Source organism: Henckelia pumila, chromosome 3 (genome assembly GCF_033568475.1).
Source record: "Henckelia pumila isolate YLH828 chromosome 3, ASM3356847v2, whole genome shotgun sequence".
Classification (NCBI taxonomy): Eukaryota; Viridiplantae; Streptophyta; class Magnoliopsida; order Lamiales; family Gesneriaceae; genus Henckelia; species Henckelia pumila.
In genome coordinates, this window is record NC_133122.1 from 52184495 (window position 1) to 52196818 (window position 12324).

Below are 12324 nucleotides of genomic sequence, written 5' to 3' on the forward strand. Positions count from 1 at the left end.
TAGAAAGGAGAGGGAAATACTCGGAATTGGCAATTGGAAATGAAACCTCGGCCCTCTATTTATAGACAACGATCGGAACTTCCGATCCTTGATCGGAACGTCCGAACCTTGATCGGAATGTCCGATCCTGCCATCGGAGCTTCCGAAGATCCTGATCTGCCACGTGTCAAAATATCATTTGTTGACTCCGGATAGGGGTGATCGGAGCTTCCGATCGAACCACACGTCATGGATGACGTAATATCATCGGTGCCTCCGATCGCTCATCGGAGCTTCCGATCCTGTTCGGAGCTTCCGATCGTGCCTTCGGAGCTTCCGATCTGTCCGATACCCAATTTATTTAATTAGCATTAATCCTTTAATTACTCAATTAGGGTACGGGATACTACATTCTCCCCCACTTAAGATATTTCTTCCTCGAAATCAGATCTTAAGTACTGAATGCAATACAGAAATCAGAAACATTCTTTATTCAAATCAAATGTTTACAGAGTTTGCAACTGAATACAACTTAAGAATGACATCGAAACAACTCAGGATGGTCTTCACGCATCCTGTCCTCAAGCTCCCAAGTAGCTTCTTCAGTGCCTCGGCGCTGCCACTGAACTAAAACCAAAAGAATGACTTTGTTCCGTAAAACCTTATCCTTATAATCCAGGATACGAATAGGTTTCTCAACATAAGTCAAATCCTTGTTCACCTGAACCTCAGACCGCTGCAGAATATGATATTCATCCGCCACATACCGTCGCAACAGAGATACGTGGAACACGTCGTGAATACTAGATAGATGTGGTGGTAAAGCTAGTCGATAAGCCAAATCGCCAATGCTCTCCAAGATCTCAAACGGACCGATAAACCTGGGAGACAACTTGCCCTTAAGGCCAAATCTGAGAATCTTGCGGAAAGGTGACACTCTCAGAAACACTTTCTCCCCGACATCGAACTGCAAAGGCCTACGCTTGATATTAGCATAGCTGGCCTGACGATCCTGTGCAGTCTTAATCCGTTTCTTGATCTGATCAACAATGTCTATCACCTACTGGATAAACTCCAGTCTCTCAGCCTGTCTCTCCCCCACTTCTTCCTAGAAGAGTGGAGTACGACAATGTCGCCCGTACAACGCCTCAAAAGGTGCCATCCCAATACTAGTATGATAGCTGTTGTTGTACGCGAACTCGATCAACGGCAAATGATCCTGCCAGGCTGAACCAAAATCCATGACGCACGCTCTAAGAATATCCTCCAAAGTACGGATAGTGAGCTCTGACTGACCATCTGTCTCCGGATGATAGGCAGTACTCAAACTGAAAGTAGTACCCATCGCACGCTGAACACTCCCCCAGAATCTAGAAGTAAACCTGGGGTCCCGATCACTGACAATGCTCACAGGCACTCCATGAAGTCGAACGATCTCCTGAACATACAATCGAGCCATACGATCCACATTGTACTCCCGGCTATAGGCAATGAAATGCGCTGACTTGGTGAGTTGGTCCACCACAACCCAGATAGCATCACAGTTCCTCGGAGATAACGACAAATGGGTCACAAAGTCTATTGTGATAAACTCCCATTTCCATTCAGGAATAGGCAGACTGTGAAGCAATCCTCCAGGTCGTCGGTGCTCTGCCTTGACCTGTTGACACACCAAACATCTCAAAACAAACTGATAAACACTGCGTTTCATACCCTTCCACCAGAAACGAGTACGTAGATCCTTGTACATCTTGTTGCTCCCAGGATGAATACTCAACTTAGTGCGATGCGCCTGAGACAAAATCTCCTCTCGCAACTCTTCATCCTGCGGAATCACAAGCCTACCAGACAAACACAGAAAGTCATCTGACTGATAATGAAATCAAGACGAGCTACCCTCGTTAGCTAAACGAGCTAAACGCTGGGTCTTCGAATCAGACATCTGAGCATCTCGAATCCGCAAATACAAAGCTGGCTCAGATAATATCGCAAACATCTGGATACTCTGCATACCTTTCTTATGCTTGAAGGTATAACCTGAAGTACAACAGTCACTGATCGCACTAGACATCGAACAAGTCTGAAGTGCGGATAGTCGCACCTTGCGACTCAAAGCTTCAGTGGTGAGATTAGCAGCTCTCGGATGGTACTTAATCTCGCAATCATAGTCCTTAAGCAAGTCCATACAACGTCTCTGCCTCATGTTCAACTCCGCCTGAGTGAACAAATATTTGAGACTCTTATGGTCGGTGAAGATCTCAAATTTCTCGCCATACAGATAATGACGCCAGATCTTCAAAGCGAACACAATGGCTGCTAACTCCAAATCATGGACTGGATAGTTGTCCTCGTGAAGCTTCAGCTGTCTAGAAGCGTATGCGATCACATACCCATTCTGAGTCAGGACACAACCTAACCCCTGAAGAGAAGCATTCGTGTATACCACATACCCTCTAGATCCTGACGGTAATGCCAACACCGGCGCAGAAGTCAACCGCCGTCGAAGCTCACAGAAATTCTCCTCACACTCGGAGGACCACTCGAAATCCACACCCTTGCGGGTAAGCTGCGTCAACGGTCGAGCTAACTGAGAGAAGTTCAGAATGAAGCGACGATAATACCCTGCTAGACCCAGAAAACTACGGATCTCAGCAACTGTCGTCGGACGCGACCAATTAAGTACCGCTTCAATCTTGCTTGGATCAACAGAAATCCCTTTCCTGGATATGATATGGCCAAGAAAGACCACTCGATCCATCCAGAACTCACACTTGCTCAGCTTGGCGTACAACTGCTCATCCCGAAGAGTCTGTAGTACCAACCGCAAGTGAGAAACATGTTCTTCCGTATTACGCGAATACACCAAGATGTCGTCAATGAAGACCACGACAAACTTGTCCAAATACTCCCTGAAAACACGGTTCATCAGATCCATGAATATAGCCGGCGCATTAGTCAAACCAAATGGCATCACTAGGAACTCGTAATGCCCATAGCGAGTACGAAATGCAGTCTTGGCTACGTCCTGATCACAGACTCTCAACTGATGATACCCAGATCTCAAGTCAATCTTGGAGTAAACTGAAGTGCCCTGCAGCTGATCAAACAAGTCATCAATACGAGGCAACGGATACTTGTTCTTCACAGTGACTCGATTCAGCTGCCGATAGTCAATGCACAGCCGCATCGACCCATCCTTCTTCTTTACAAAGAGAACAGGAGCTCCCCAAGGAGATACACTAGGACGAATGTACCCCTTGTCCAAAAGATCATGTAGCTGATTCTTCAACTCACGCATCTCTGACGGAGCCAGACGATACGGTGCTCTAGAAATAGGCGAAGTACCCGGCATCAACTCTATGCCAAACTCGACTTCCCTAGCAGGAGGAAAACCCGGAATCTCGTCAGGAAATACATCTGGAAATTCATCCACAACAGGAATACTCTCTATCCCAATGCTCTCAGCGGACAAATCAACTGCATAGATAAGGTAGCCTTCCCCGCCAGACTCTAGAGATCGACAGGCTCTCAAAGCTGATACCAAAGGCATCGGGGGTCGCGCTCCTTCACCATAGAAAAACCAGCTCTCACTCCCCTCCGGATGAAAGCGTACTAATCTCTGATAGCAGTCCACCGAAGCTTGATAGGTAGTCAACATATCTATTCCCAGAATGCAATCAAAGTCGTCCATCGCCAGGACTATGAGATTCGCTAACAGAATGTTCCCTTCGAACTCTAAAGGGCAACCCATCACTAGACGCTTAGCCAAAGCAGATTGGCCCGTCGGAGTAGAAACAGACATCACTAGTGCAATGCATGGTAACTTATGCCTCTTAACAAAACGTGCAGAAATGAAGGAATGAGATGCACCAGTGTCAATAAGTACAAGAACAGGTATACCATAAAGCAGAAATGTACCTGCGATGACTTTCTCATTCTCCTCCACTGCCTGATCATGTCTCAGGGCAAACACCTGGCCAGAAGCTCGTGGCCTCAAATGAGAACTCCCAGCAGACTGTCCCTGCGACCTCTGCTGTACGGTGGCCTGAGAACCAGATCCTTAACCAGATCTAGAACCGCCTCCCCCAGATAGTGGACAATCTCTCCGGATATGACCAGTCTCTCCACAACGGAAACAAGCTCCAGAAGCTCTACGACATTTGTCGGATGGATGGTTCTTCCCACAGTGATCACACTTGTCCTTCTTACCGAAACGGACAACACCTCCAGAACCAGAGGAAGAAGTAGATCCAGACTCTTGAAAGATTGGGCACGGGGACCCAAAGAACTCGCAGGTCTCGACTGAGAGAAAGACCTGTTTCGCCGAATGCTGTCCTTCGCCTGGTGACAATGGGTCACCAAACCCTCGTAGGACATGTCGTTGCCAACCGCCACACGGTCATGGATCTCAGAGTTAAGGCCCTGAAGGAACAGATTATACTTCATCCCAGAGCTGTCAGCAATCTCGGGGCAATAAGATAGCAGATCAAAGAACCTTTACTGATACTCATCGATAGACATGGCTCCCTGTCGCAGACTCAGAAGCTCGCCTGCCTTCGACTGACGGAGTGCAGGAGGAAAATACAGCTTCTGAAAAGCTGTGCGGAACTCGGCCTAGGTGGCCACTCCTCTCGCCGCAACAAAAGGTGCAGAAGTAAACCTCCACCACCTGCGCGCACGTCCATCCAGACCCAGGGTCTCCATCTTCTGCTCCTCGGTGCATTGGAAAGTCTGAAAAGTCGTCTCCATGCGGTCTAACCAGTTCTCCGCATCCTCCGGAGACTCACCTCCAACTAAGGGCTTAGGACCCATAGCTAAGAATCGACGCACAGTGAAACGCTTGTCGTCATGATGACGATGACGCCGTTCTCGACGAGGCTCCCGATCGGCATCACCCCAACGCCCACCAATACTGCCATGAGAACTCCGGTCATCACGATTTGTCATCTACAAAAATACCTCATGATGAGACTAAATCCCAAGAATTCTTTTGCATGCTTTGATACCATAAATGTAGTGACCCCTACCCGGATCACCTACTAACAGAACTTAAGCATGCAATTAACTTAATTAAACAGATATCAGAATAAAACTGCGGAAACCATAAACATTATACAATCCCAAGTAAAGGAATCTGTAATTTATTCAAATAATATACAACCAAATCGAATAGCTGTATCAACCCAAACAACAGTAATAAAACCTAGACGAAGCTCCAGCTGGCCAACCACTGACTAGCCCCTCCTGGATCCACCCTCCTCGTCCAATCGCAAACCTGCCCCATGGAATAGGGTGTCCAAAAATACAGAGTACGAGACGTGAGCATAAAACGCTCAGTATGAGAGTATGAGTATACATGCATGCAAAGTGAACTCCCTATAGACTCGAGGTCAAGGATCAGATAACAGAGACAGACCGGGCCCTGGTATGTAGCACGCTGTACCGTCGCTTCAGGAGGTGGCTCCCATACCATAATACCAGTGGATATGCCGGACCCAAATCGATGGAAGTCCATCCACTAACAGGATAGGGTACAACCCTACTAACAGACATCTCGAAAAAGATACAGCAAGATGCAAATGAATGCAGCATAAATCAATGACATATAAACCATGCAGTCACATAATACATGCATACTCAGTCAGGATATCTCGAACAGTACTTCCGTACCTCAAATCAGTGCAAGCTCTACCAACTCTAGGCCCACGCCTATAGTCTGCTCTACACTGCCAAATGATACTACTATCATTATAGTGCTCTAAAAGCCTTAACTAAGCTATTGCATACTCCTAAATATTTATAGGAAGCAAAAGTTATACCTTCGTCCATCGTTAGCCCTTTGATGTCGATGCCTCCAGAACTTGGGCACAACTCCGCTACGACTACCGAACGCCTCGCCGACCGCCGGGTCAAGCCTAGGAAGGCTAGAACTACTCGAATAGACTAGAAAGGAGAGGAAAATACTCGGAATTGGCAATTGGAAATGAAACCTCGGCCCTCTATTTATAGACAACGATCGGAACTTCCGATCCTTGATCGGAACGTCCGAACCTCGATCGGAACGTCCGATCCTGCCATCGGAGCTTCCGAATATCCTGATCTGCCACGTGTCAAAATATCATTTGTTGACTCCGGATAGGGGTGATCGGAGCTTCCGATCCTGATCGGAGCTTTCGATCGAACCACACGTCATGGATGATGTAATATCATCGGTGCCTCCGATCGCTCATCGGAGCTTTCGATCTTGTTCGGAACTTTCGATCGTGCCTTCGGAGCTTCCGATCCGTCCGATACCCAATTTATTTAATTAGCATTAATACTTTAATTACTCAATTAGGGTACGGGCTACTACAGTGATTTTATTACATTGAGTTGCTGTCTGTATCACTGGTGGCTTCGGACCACTTCTTTATTGGTTTTTCTTTGACAGTTGTTTCTTCTGTATTTTCTTCTGTCTTTAGGCAATGTCCACATTTGTGAGTGGAAATCATTGTTCCTGATTTCTTGCATAGCATCTGTTGAGTCTCTATTGTCATATCGACTCTTGATTCATATATTGGCGCTTCAAATTGTGCCAACAATGTTAGGTCTTTCTTCTGGATAAGATCCTTATGTCCAGTGGTTAATAAAATTTTACTTGATGCAAAATTTATCTTAACCTTTGAGTTTTCATCAATCTTTCCTGTCTTTGAGATCATGTCAATCAATGTCTTTATTCTTATGTCAGGGAGTGTCGAGATATCCATTAATGGTTTCTCTTCATTTGATCCTTCGAATAAGAATTTATCTTTATTTTGTTGGCATTGGATGTATACCATTGGTTGGTAGAATCTGTCATTATCCCAATCTGGAAGAGTTGAATGAATACTCAATGTTAATATTGGATCGTCTCTGAAGACTGCTTTCTTGAATTGAATTATGCTATTCCTCAGCTCATAAGAAAATTGTTCTATTTCTTGATTGTTTGGACTGACTTCTAGTCCGCTTAATAATCCATTCGAGAAGAATCTTGCAACTTCATGTGCTGGAGCGCCTTGCAATGTTCTTGCTCTAGATATGTGTTGTGTGTCACAAGTCTGTAGCCAATGATCTGCATTTGTCTTGGCTGTTCTTAAATAATTTAATGTTTCGAAAAACTCATTTTTGAATTTTTCTGCAAAATTTATTTTTTCAAAAATTGGTTTTTGTGGTCTTAGATTGACCATCTTTCTTCCTCTTTTTTCAAGGGCGCTTTTGAACGTTCTTTCTTTTTCTTTTTATTTTTCCTCGGTGTTGGCTGTGACCACCGGTTCTTTTTTATTTTCTTTTTCTTCTTGATTATCAGTGTTGGTTGTGACCACTGACTGTTTTTCATTTATCTCCATAATTTTGTCAAATGGAGTTGCTAATTTGATTGGTGTTCTTGGTGAAGATGATGATGATGAAGTTATCATCTTCTCCTCTATCCTTTGAATCTTTTTACTCAAATTCTTTTCCTTTAGTTGAGGAATTTGAATTTCTTCCTGTAAGTCAATCAATTGTTCTTTTAATTGACTTAATTGCTCCATCTTGATTATATTCTGCACAAGAAAACACATATATATATATAATGGTTAGAATTTGAACTCTTTTCGTGAGTAATTCGGATAGTTTTATTATGCGCATCATTGCATTTATGAATTTTTTGCAAGAATTGAATCAATCTTCATAAATGGGATTGATTGCTTTACTCATAGAGTAATTCATGTTTCTGAATATAAATCTCATTTCATCAATTTATATTTCTCATGCTTTCTGAGGCATGTTCGGATGACTCAAAGTCATAAAATAATTCATGTCTCTGAATATAAATCTCATTTCATCAATTTATATTCCCCATGCTTTCTGAGGCATGTTCGGATGACTCGTAGTCATTTTCTGGATCACTTAGGATCTCTTTTGTTATTCCGTTACTACGGATAGTATAATTTGAATGAAGTTCTCTGGTTAATGCGTCGGGCAATGAATTATCTGTTCCTTTAACATGCTGAATCTCAAACTGATAATGGTTCAATTTCAATTGCCATCTAATTAATCTTGCTGCATTTTTCCCTGCATTTCTTGATATTTTTCTTGTCTTGAAATATGTTAAATTCATATTATCTGTTCTTACTAAAAATGGTTTAGGAATAAGATAAATTTCATAAGTCCTAATTGTAAAAATTAAAGCTAATAATTCTTTTTCATTTGAATGATAATTTAATTGTGCCCCTTGGAAAGTTCCTGATGTATAATTGCATAATTCTTCATTATTCCTTGTAGCTTTTTTAGTAAGTTCTTCTAAATTTCTTTCTCCTGTATAAGCTTTTAAGCATGCTCCCCAGTATTCATCTGATGCATCTGTCTCAATTATTATTATATCTTTATTTGAAGGAAAATATAACTCAGGAAGATTACTAATTATTTTTTTTTTAATAGTGTCTATGTAATTAGTATCTTCTTTCGACCATTTCCACTTATAGTCCTATTTGAGTTTTACCTGAAGAGGTTTTCTGATTTCTGCAAGTTTCTTAATGTAATTTACAGAATATGTTAATAATCCTAGAATTCTTTTTAATTGATCTTTATCTTTGATTTCACTAGGGAAATCGTGAATTTTCTTAAGTATATGTGGTTGTAAGCAATGTTTTCCATCTTCTATCTGTAATCCTAGATAATTGATTTTTATTTTAAATAATTGTGCTTTCTTTTCAGAAAGTATAATTCCATCTTTATGACAAATATTTAATACTGTCATGAGGTCTTTATAATGTTGATTTAATGTTTTTGAATAGATTAATATGTCATCTATGTAAACACAGAAATCTACATATGGTTTAAAAGATTCATCCATATATAAATACCTGGTGCTTGTTTAAGTCCAAAAGGTAATACAGTCCATTGATATTGTCCTTTTGGACAATTGAATGATGTAAGTAATTGCGTTTGTGGTTCTAGTTGAATTTGCCAGAATCCTGATTTACAATCTAAACTGAAAAAATATTTCATTTCTCCTATATAAGATAATAAATCATTCTTATTAGGGATATAGTATCCGTCCATAATTGTTGCTTTATTCATTTTTCGATAATCAATTACCATTATTTTCTTGTCAGTATCTTTCTTACTGACATAAAAGTCTGGTGAGGAGTGTGGACTCTTACTAGGGATGATTATCTTAAGCTTTAATAATTCTTGAACTTCTTTTTCAAATATTTTTACATCATCCATGTTGCATCTTCTTGGTGCTTCACGAATTGTGATATTAGGGTCTTTGAGTTTTATTGAAGCAATGAATTGTTTTCTTTTCTTAATTTTGTCCTGAGAATTTTCAGAACAAATATCATGAAATTTCTTCATGATTTCTTTTTCAGGATTAATTGTTAAAATATTCTCTATTTTAAGTTCTATTGGATTTTTATTTTGTTTATGAAAATTCTTCGTAAATCCTTCATTTCCTACACGAAATGCTGTTCGTATTTTAGGAATGTAAATCATTGATGATCCTTTATTTAAAGTTATGTGATCTTCAAATTGTGTAAAAGGAAGATATTCTCTTAAAAAGTTATTTCCTATTATAATGTCCATTTCTGATTCTATTTGGTATATAATAGGTATTACAAATTTTGTTTCTTCAATTTCTATTTTTAATTTTTCTGCTACTGTATCAAGCATTATTATTGATCCATCTCCTATTCGGACTTTTAATCATTTATCATATTTCTTTCAATAATGATTTGGAAGTATATGTTTACTTCCTAAACACATACTTGCTCCTGTGTCAACATAAGCATGTATATGATACGGTTAATGTTCTTTTATTTTTATTTGAATTTTTATATAAATACTATTTGGATTTGTTTTGTTTTTATTATCCATTCTCTCAATTTTTTTTAATTGATTTTGAGGATTTTTAATAGATAAGGGTAGAATTGGTATTTTTAAACAAAATTTTCTCTCTCCAGGGAGTAGAAAATAAGTTTTTAAGGGTTAGGTATTAAAATTTAAGTTGTAAATAGGTTTGGGTATTGATTGGAAATTTATCCAAAGAAGAATTTGTTTGATGATCATTTAACATGACTGGAAGCCGCCGCACCAATTAAAGACGTAACTCGTTTTCAGTTTTTTTTTTATTTTATTTTTTAAAGTTTGGAGAAAAATCCAAAGTTGAATTTCGTTTTGTATTTTAGTTAACTTTACAATGATTGTGACATTAGTAGTGAAGCAAAGACAAACATTTACGTGGTTGCCTGGTTGGTTATTTGTACTTGGTTAATTTATTTCGTTGGATAAATTGTTTTTTCCATATATATTTATATGTTTTAATATTTTAGTCTTCTAGGTTATTATGATAGATTTTTAGTTTGGATATGATCTTGAGAAATAATTTTTTTTGATTTAAATAAAATACTGTTAATCGAATTCATAATCAATATATTTATATATTAAAATTCTTAAAAATAACAAAAATAGAGACAAATGAATTTTGATATATATTTTTGTGATCTTTATAATAAAAATAATTTTAAAAAATATTTTAAAATTTAAAATTATTTTGATAATTAATTACTGGATGATATGTATAAATAATATACATTTTAAGATCAATGTATTTTTTTTATTTTATACATTATAAAAGTTGTGTATTTGAAATTTTTAAGATAGTTTATATATTTTTTTATTACATGAGGAAATATATTAGGAGAACATTTTTGTCTAATAATTAATTATTGAAGGTGGATTATTACTAACATTTTTTGAAAACATTCCACTCTATAATATTTTTGTTTTACCTATTCTATGACAAGAAATGAAAAATTCTATTAACCATCAACAATTTGTCAAATATGACTATTCATCGAGAGAAAAAAGACGTGGAGAAACGAAGCAGAAAATTAAATGAAACACCTGCCGTTTTCAGAGTGTATTCGGATGAATTCTTAGATGGTCCGAAGTGGTTTGAAAGGTTCGATCACATTGTCAATTGTCACTTGTCATGCTCTAATCGGTCGTGTATAGTTGAGGCGATCAAGTGATCCAATCGTATTTAGTGGATCCGAACAATCATGAAAACATGAATTGTAACGTCCCGTATTTTTAAATATTTTCAAAAATTAAAATGTGGAAAAACTTGGAGAAATTTTTTGAATTCAAAAGTATAGGGCATGCATCAAACTAGCAAGTTCAACAACTCGCGATTGAAAATAAAATCTAAGAAATAATATTTTTAACAAATCTAATGACTCTATTGTGCATAAAATATTTAAAACAAATGATGCATAACATAATGTAAAAATCAAACATATGAAAAACTTCTTGTTTTTTAAAACATCATAGCTTCGAAACTGTCGTATTATGCAATGTTTTCACCTCTTGGACTCTTCATTATTTCCACCGAGACTTTTAAATATCTCAAATTTAATTGCATCTATCAAATATAGTGTGTCGAAAAAATTCAACAAGCATATATATACATATATCGTATAGGAAAACATAAAACTTAATGCAATGAAATAACATAAACATGAAATAACATAAACATAAAATAAAACTTGTCATTTATGGGTGATGAGAAATGTGTATTGTGGTAACCATTATAAAGAGTACATCATAGGTTAATGTGACCACGGTTGTTGTACAACAAGCATATGACTTTCGCTCTTAAACTTTCATTATTTGGATAGCCGCTCCGGAGCTCATCCCGAAATGCATACCCCGTTTAATCACCACAAAACACATACGACATCAAATTATCTTTCATGCATCATAATCATGTCATATTATATCATCGTCATTCTCTTTCATCATAACATCGTCGTAACATTTTCTTTATAAACTTTCATCATAAAACTTCTTATCTTTCATGAAACATATTTAAAGACGTCTTAAAATCATCATGAACCTTGAACATAACTTCAAAATTATCATGTCATCGTGAACTTTGAAAATAACTTGAAATTTGAGGCTAACATGTCAAGCTCTTAAAATCCTTTCATGCTTGAAAGTCATGCATGCTAATTAATTAAAATGAGAACAATATTTACATACATAAAATTTCGTGCTTTCATAATGAACATAATTTTTGTGAGAACACATTAGCATATAATGCATTACATAACTAAACCGATCTAAGTGAGTCGTTCTTTCCGTTATTGACATTAAAACTTGAAATTTTTACATAAACATTCTTAAAATTTAAATATACTTAAAACACCTTAAAATAACATAAACATGAATTTATGATTTCAAAACGACAAAATTATTACGACCTGGACGACCGGCCAATGCAGGAATTGGGGCGACGCAACAACAACGCAACTGCGTTGGTGCGACAACATGCATAGGCTG